This window comes from Grammomys surdaster, unplaced genomic scaffold (genome assembly GCF_004785775.1).
Source record: "Grammomys surdaster isolate TR1022 unplaced genomic scaffold, NIH_TR_1.0 216, whole genome shotgun sequence".
In the NCBI taxonomy this organism is placed as follows: domain Eukaryota; kingdom Metazoa; phylum Chordata; class Mammalia; order Rodentia; family Muridae; genus Grammomys; species Grammomys surdaster.
Genome location: NW_021604661.1, coordinates 496,889 through 504,101, shown reverse-complemented (window position 1 = coordinate 504,101; position 7,213 = coordinate 496,889). Strand labels below are relative to the sequence as shown.

At 45.2% G+C, this 7,213-nt stretch overlaps 2 pseudogenes; one reads left to right on the top strand and one right to left on the bottom strand.

Moving 5' to 3' along the window:
• Window positions 1-1,225: 1,225 nt before the first annotated feature.
• LOC114625384 lies at window positions 1,226-2,892 on the bottom strand (annotated as a pseudogene).
• Window positions 2,893-2,973: 81 nt separating this feature from the next.
• LOC114625392 lies at window positions 2,974-3,463 on the top strand (annotated as a pseudogene).
• The last annotated feature ends 3,750 nt before the right edge of the window (window positions 3,464-7,213 follow it).

The window sequence follows — 7,213 nt, the reverse complement described above, 5'->3', positions numbered from 1 at the left end:
TGGAGATCAAACCCAGAGCTTCGTGCATGATAGGCAAGATCTGTATCAACTGAGCCACATCCTCAGCCCACAAAAGAATCTCATTGATCCATAAAGTAAAATGAAATTTGGAGGAAAACAGATGGGAAAGATTATATTAAGTGAGGTAATTCAGGCTCAGAAAGACAAACACCACATGTTCTCTCTTATATGTAGATCCTAGCTTCTGACTTTGATACGTGCCTTTATGTAGGAGTGGGTGTGTGTAGAGCCCGGAAAACTGTAAAGGAACCCATGAGAGGAGAAAAATATTCTTTAAGAGGGAGTAGTGAACACATGTCATATGAAAGTGGAAAGCAAGGTACCAGGAGTGGAAAGGTTCAAGCAAAGGGGAGTGGGTAGAGTGGGGGATGGTAACCAAAGCTAATGCTACGTGAAACAGCCACAAGGAAATCTCTCATACTTGATAAGCTAATCAAGAAATAAAAATGCTTAGAAAGAGTTTGAGCAGAAGTCTCCTTGCATGGGTGGATAAAGCTAGTCACAAAAGCCATAGAGTATTTAACAGAAATCCCAGTGTCAAATGTGGGCTCTTTCTTAGGAGTTGTTAGGGAGGCTCCTGAGGCCACTGTTGTTAGTTGTCCACCAGAACTAGATAGTAAGACCCTTTTGCTGAGATTGGCTCCATAGGAAAGAATTCATGTCTAATACTGAAAACTTGATCAAAAGCCCATGGCTGGGGTGGTGGTGGGGATGGGGTGTCATAGGCCCTAGTGCAGCAGAAGCTACTGCTGTTACTTTGCTAAATGAACATGATGTGCCTGTCAATCACCTTTTAAATAACTGTGTTTATGCTTGTAGATTAATGATGCTGTCAGCTTTATCAGAGGTTGTTTTGTTTTTTGTTTTATGGTGGTCAGTAGTGATTGCACAGACTCAGAACTAGTCAAAGTACTGAAATAAACGGCTGCTGGATGCCCAGCTATAAATGGACCATCACCCTCTCTAAGGCTCAGAGAAACATCAAAGAAGGAACAGTGTCCTGGCTAGTTTTATGTCAACTTGACGTAACCTAGGGTCATTTGGTAAAAGGGACTCTCTTTTTTTTTTTTTTTCAGAGCCCGACACTACACATTTAATTGTACTCATTCTAAAAAAGGACTTCCTTCCCCCTGTGTAAAAAGGCTGAGTGTGAGGAAGACCTCTCTGTCCATTTGGGGTGGCAGCGGCACGGGTGCTGGGGGAGACAGGCTAAGGTGCTTCATCCTTTTCCTCGGATGCTGTGGCCTTGGGCCAAGGACAGAGCATGGAAGGCTCCCTCACTACACCACAACTTCCTGGCTGGAAATCTGTCACTCCAGTCCTTTATGTCCTTTCAGTGGGTGGCCACCTGGGCTGTGGGCCCCTTCAGGTAGACATGGTGCCACTTTTCTCACCCTTGACCTTGAGGAACTCAGCCATGCTAGAAAAATACTTCTGGTTAGCTTCTGTCACCTTTTCTCAGCTGCTTGTGGGTTCACAATCTCCAGACCCTGGAGGGGAGTGAAGGCCACACTGGAGGCAGTCCCTGAGGAGCGGTCACGAATTGTTGACTTCCCACCATACACCACGCTCTGTTTCTGTAAGGTCCGCTGCAATGTCTTGGAGATCCTGGCCTTGGTGGCCTCATTCACCTGTGTCTGCCGCAAGTGCCCACTGCCTGACTTGCCCAAATGGCCCAGGCTAAAGCCTAGGTCTTCTTGATAGGCATCCTCCTCAATCTCTCCAAAGCTCATGCGGTTCGCCTGCTTCCGGATCTCCGTCAGTCCTAGCCGTTCCTTCATCTTGCGGTACCTTCGGCCCCCTCGCTTCTTCCGCTGCCCAACAAGGGGCGCAGGCAGGGGCTTCACTTGTTTCACGGGTGGAGGCTCCTGACACTTGTCAAACTTGCCCTCAATCTCATCCTTTAGTTCATAGCCCACCTTCCCTTCTGTGCTCTCATGGAAGCTGTCCACACGAGCTGCCAGTGTAGACTTGGCAGCCACTAGGCGGGCTGCCTTCCGCTGGAGATCTGGGGGCAGAGACTGCACAATGTCACTGTGGTAGATGTAGCCAGTATGACGCAGCACGGAGGTAGAAGAGAAGCCAGACAGTGTCTTGCGCTGGGCTCCCAACAGCATGATGTTGCAGGCAGGCATCTTAGGCTGGTCAGCCCTCCAGCCACACCCATGATCTTGGCAGCCCTGGATGCTCCAATGATGATGGACAAGTTGGGTGCAATGAAGGACATCCGGGACTCCACGTACTCCTAGATGCGTTGCTTGGAGGCATTCAGCTCCAGGGCCATGTCACAGGCCTCCTCTAGCCGCTCTAGCTCCTCATCCGACAGCTGCTGCCCCTGGGTGGTGGAGGCTGTGACACTAACAACCATGATGGTAGCGTTGGTCAGGACCTGCTGGAGATTCTCATTGTTCTTGCACTTGTCCAGACTGTTGCTGAGCTCCTTGACTGTGGGGATGTAATCCAGAGCGTTGGGCACCAAGGATTCTAGCTCAGGAAATCTCTTCGAGTATTTATCCCGGATGAACTTATGGATAATGTTTAGCTCGTTTTCGATCTCCACAGTCAGGTTGTTGGCATCCACAATGACTCGGTACTCAGGGGCTGCTTCCACTGGTCCCATCATTTCGGAAGCTTTGGCTTGCTTGCTGATATACTCCTCAATCTTCATCATGATCTCAGCAAACATCTTGCTATCCCATAGCTTGGCAATGCTCTTGACTGAATCTCCAGAAAGATCCAGCTGTGTCTCCTCCTGTACCTCTTCAATTGCTGGCTCCTCCTCTTCTTCTCCATAGCTTCCTCCTTCCTCTTCTTCTGCTGCCTCCTCAAGGTCAGCCAAGAGCTCATCTGCCAGAGACATCCCAAGGCCATTTTGATCGGTAAAAGGGACTCTCAATTGAGAAAATGCTTCCATAAGAGTGGCCTGTAGGCTCTTTCCTTTCTGCCACCTCCATGCCATCCAGACTGAGGAAGACCCGGAAACTCCGGGGCCACGTGAGCCATGGTCACGGCCGCATCGGTAAGCACCACAAGCACCCAGGAGGCCGCGGAAATGCTGGAGGCATGCACCACCACAGGATCAACTTTGACAAATATCATCCAGGTTACTTCGGGAAAGTTGGTATGAGGCATTACCACTTGAAGAGAAACCAGAGCTTCTGCCCAACTGTCAACCTGGATAAATTATGGACGTTGGTTAGCGAGCAGACGCGGGTCAACGCAGCCAAAAACAAGACTGGAGCTGCTCCCGTCATTGATGTTGTTCGATCTGGCTACTACAAAGTTCTGGGCAAGGGAAAGCTCCCTAAGCAACCTGTCATCGTGAAGGCCAAATCCTTCAGCAGAAGAGCTGAAGAGAAGATTAAGGATGTTGGAGGTGCCTGTGTTCTGGTGGCTTAAAAGCCACTCCAGGGGTTAATTAAATGCTAACATTTTCCATGTGGTCTGAATAGGTTCTTTGCATCCTTCCTTGTCTGCATGTTGGGAATCTGCCTAACATTCTAGGAAGATGTGAGGCAATAAATGTAGCCCACAATTGTAAATTCCTAAAAAAAAAAAAAAGAGTGGCCTGTAGGGGGCGCTGGTGAGATTGCTCAGTGGTTAAGAGGACTGACTGCTCTTCTGGAGGTCATGAGTTCAAATCCCAGCAGCCATCCATAATGAGATCCGATGCCCTCATATGGGTGTCTGAAGATAGCTACACTGTACTTACATATAATAAACAAACAAACAAACAAACAAATAAATCTTTAAAAAAGAAAGAGTGGCCTGTAGGACATTTTCTTAATGTTAGCTATTGATATGGGATGGCCTAGACCATTGTAGGTGATGCCACCCCTGGGCAGATGCCGTTGGGTTCTATAAAAAGTAGGCTGAGTAAACTATGAAAACAAGTCAATAAGCAGCACCCTCCATGAACTCTACTTCGGTTCCTTCCCCCAGGTTCCTGTCCTGTGTGAGTGCCTGTCCTGGCTTCCCTTAGTGATGGACTGTGATGTAGAAGGGTAGGCTGAAATAAACCCTTTCTTCCCAAGTTGCTTTTGATCCTGGTGTTTTGCCATAGCAACAGAAATGCTAACTTAGAAAGAATGTGAGAGCTGGAGAAACAGAAGTGTGGATTGCTGATTTCCAGGCACGATATGGCTGTTGAACGCACAGCACCTGTGGATATCTGTACAAGATCAGCATAAGATTGGGCCTATCAACACTTGGTCATGGAAAGGGATGGATGGCATCTCACCCTTTATCCAAGGCTTTATATATATAGTTAATGGTTGATGGGGGAGGGAGAGACATTAGTGATTTAGCTACTGGTAAGGTCCCCATACTCCTGTAAACAAATTCATGTCCATGCCCTGAAAGCCAGTGGGTCACTACCACCACTGCTACCGAGAGAGAGAGAGACAGAGAGAGAGAGAGAGAGAGAGAGAGAGAGAGAGAGAGAGGGAGAATAATTAAAATGAGGAAGAAGATCAACAGGAGTGAAAGAGGGTTAAGAAAAGGAAATACATTATGTACATATGTTATGTATGAAAATTCCATAATGAAATACATTTGTGAAATCTAATATTGATTGTCATCTTTAAAGGACTCAGGATCATTTAGAAACAAGCCTCTGAGCATCCATCCCTGTATAAGGGATTGGTTAGAGTCTATGTATGTCTGGAGGTCTAGATTAAGGTAATTGAGGTGGGAAGAACAACCCTAGATGTGAGTAAAGTGAGTGACACTGTTCCATGACTGATGGGGTAGATTCTAGGCAATGGGGCAATGGAGTAGCTTCTTTCCATTGAGATGACTTGAAGCTGGGAATTAGAAGGAATGGAAATAGGAAGCAAAGACAAAGGATGGTAATGTCTATCTCCAAATAGAGCTTTTACAAGATAGTAAGAGCTATGAGCTCAGCACTACCACCAAAAAAAAAAAAAAAAAAAAAAAAAAAAAAAAAAAAAAAAAAAAAAAAGATTGGAGACTTAATTCCCAAATTCATGTGTTTAGTGTCTTGAGGTGGGACCTTTAGAAGGTAATTCTAATTGGATGAAGTCATGAGAGAGTGGGTCCCCATGATGGCATTCATGGTTTTCTCAGAGGAGGAAGAGAGACCCAAGGTAGCATATTTGTTTTTCTTGCCATGTGATATCCTTAGCCATGTCATGATATAGCAGGAAGGCCGTCACAGGATATTTAACAGATGCCAATCTCATGCTTTTGGACTTCCTACCTTCTAAAATCATGAGCCAAATAAGCTATTCTTTGTAAATTACCAAGTTTCTGATAGCTTGTTACAGTAAGAAAAAATGGAGTGAGCTAGTCACTATATTATGAAATGCTGTCTCATTTGCCTTTGAGACTTCATGACTTGGAATAAGGACTTCCAAAATGACTTACACATTTACCACCCTGCAAAGAAACACTTAAAAATTAATTTGGGAGTGAAAGGCTGAAGAGATGACTCAGTAGTTCAGAGTGCTTCTGTTCTTCTAAAAGATCTGAGTCCAGTCCCCAGAACCCACATCAGGCAGCTCACAACTCTGACCCCAGCTTCATGTAATCTGATGCTGTGATGGTTGGTCCAGGGAATTCATAGTCTACAACAGAGGGGAAAAAATCTCAGTGAGCTAACATCCTCTGACACAGGCTTAACACTTCAGGACCTCATCTTATGGGTCAGGAACTCCCAAATATCTCACTTCACTCCTTGAAAACTTAAAGTGATCAAGATTCCCATACTACTGGGAAGTGGAACCCCAAACAATTCACAGACTGAAATGTGATGAATGTCAATAGTCCCAGTTAATCAAGAGGTAGAGGCAGTTGATCCCTTGAGCTCAGATGCTCAAAGGCAGCCTGAGAACACAGTGAGACCCAATCTCTTTTTAAAAAAGAGATGGGCTAGAGTGGTAGTGGTGGAGGTAAGATGGCTCACAATTAAGATGCTTGCCACCAAATCTGGTCCATAGGACCCACATGGTTGAAAGAGAGAACCAACTCCCATGTGCTGTCCTTTGACTACCACACACATGCCAAGGTATACATAAATCTTTAAACATAGTACATAAATTAAAATTTAAAAAGAGACCAAAAGTCTTACATTTCCCCTTGCAATTCCAGCCTTCTGTCCTGGAAGGGGAATAGTCTAGGTGGTTTCTGTGACATGATTGCTGTTTTCCCTCCAGTCAGGGAGTAGGCCTTCTCCAGACTTTCCCAAGCCTTGTGAATGTCTGGTGGTATTCTTAGAATATAATCCTGCAAAGAGGTGGGAAGTCCCCTGTAATGATTTGAGTGAGAATGGTCCTCATAGGCTCAGATATTTGAACTCTTGGACCCCACTTGGTAATACTGTTTGGAGAGGTCTTGTTGGAGGAAGTACATCATTAGAGGAAGGCTTTGAGAGAGAAAAGCCTCAAGCCACTTCCAGTTCACTCCCTACTTTATTCTTGCAGTGGAGATTTGAGCACTTAGCTCCTTGTTCTTGTTACCATGCCTACTATTTACCTCCCTACTATAATAGACTCTTATCTCTCTGGAACTTAATCCTCCCCCCCACACACACACACACATAAACATGCACACCACCAAAAAAAAAAAAACCCTCTTCCTTCTATAAGTTACTTTGGTCATAGTGTTTTGTATTTTTTATATTAATTTATTTTATGTATAGTAGTGTTTTGTCTGCATGTATGTATATGCACAACATGTGTGCTTGATGCCTACAGAGGTCAGAAAAGGGCATCAGATCCCCTGGAACAGGAGTTGCAGACAGTTGTAAGTCACCATATAGGTACTAGGGACTGAACTCAGATTCTCTGCATGTGTTTCTAATCTCTGAGCTATCGGTCTAGGCCCTTGATTAATGTATTTTATCACAACAGAAAAGGTGAATAAATTCTCCTTAACAGCAGCTCCTGCAAGCCCTCCACCGTCTTCCTAGCTTGTCATCAGCCTCCAAAAATTCACCAAAAATTCTTGTTCCTGTAACTGCATCTAGCATCCAGTGGCTTCCACCTCACTGAAGCAAGTGCTCTGTATGTCCCCATAGTCCCTCCATATTTCAGGACTCTTTCCTCTGATGTCTGACCTCAGATCTCAGATGGGTTTGTTCCATACATTTCTTTGTTTATTTTTCTTTTCTTTCTTTCATTATCTCTCTCTCTCTCTCTCTCTCTCTCTCTCTCTCTCTCTCTCTCTCTCT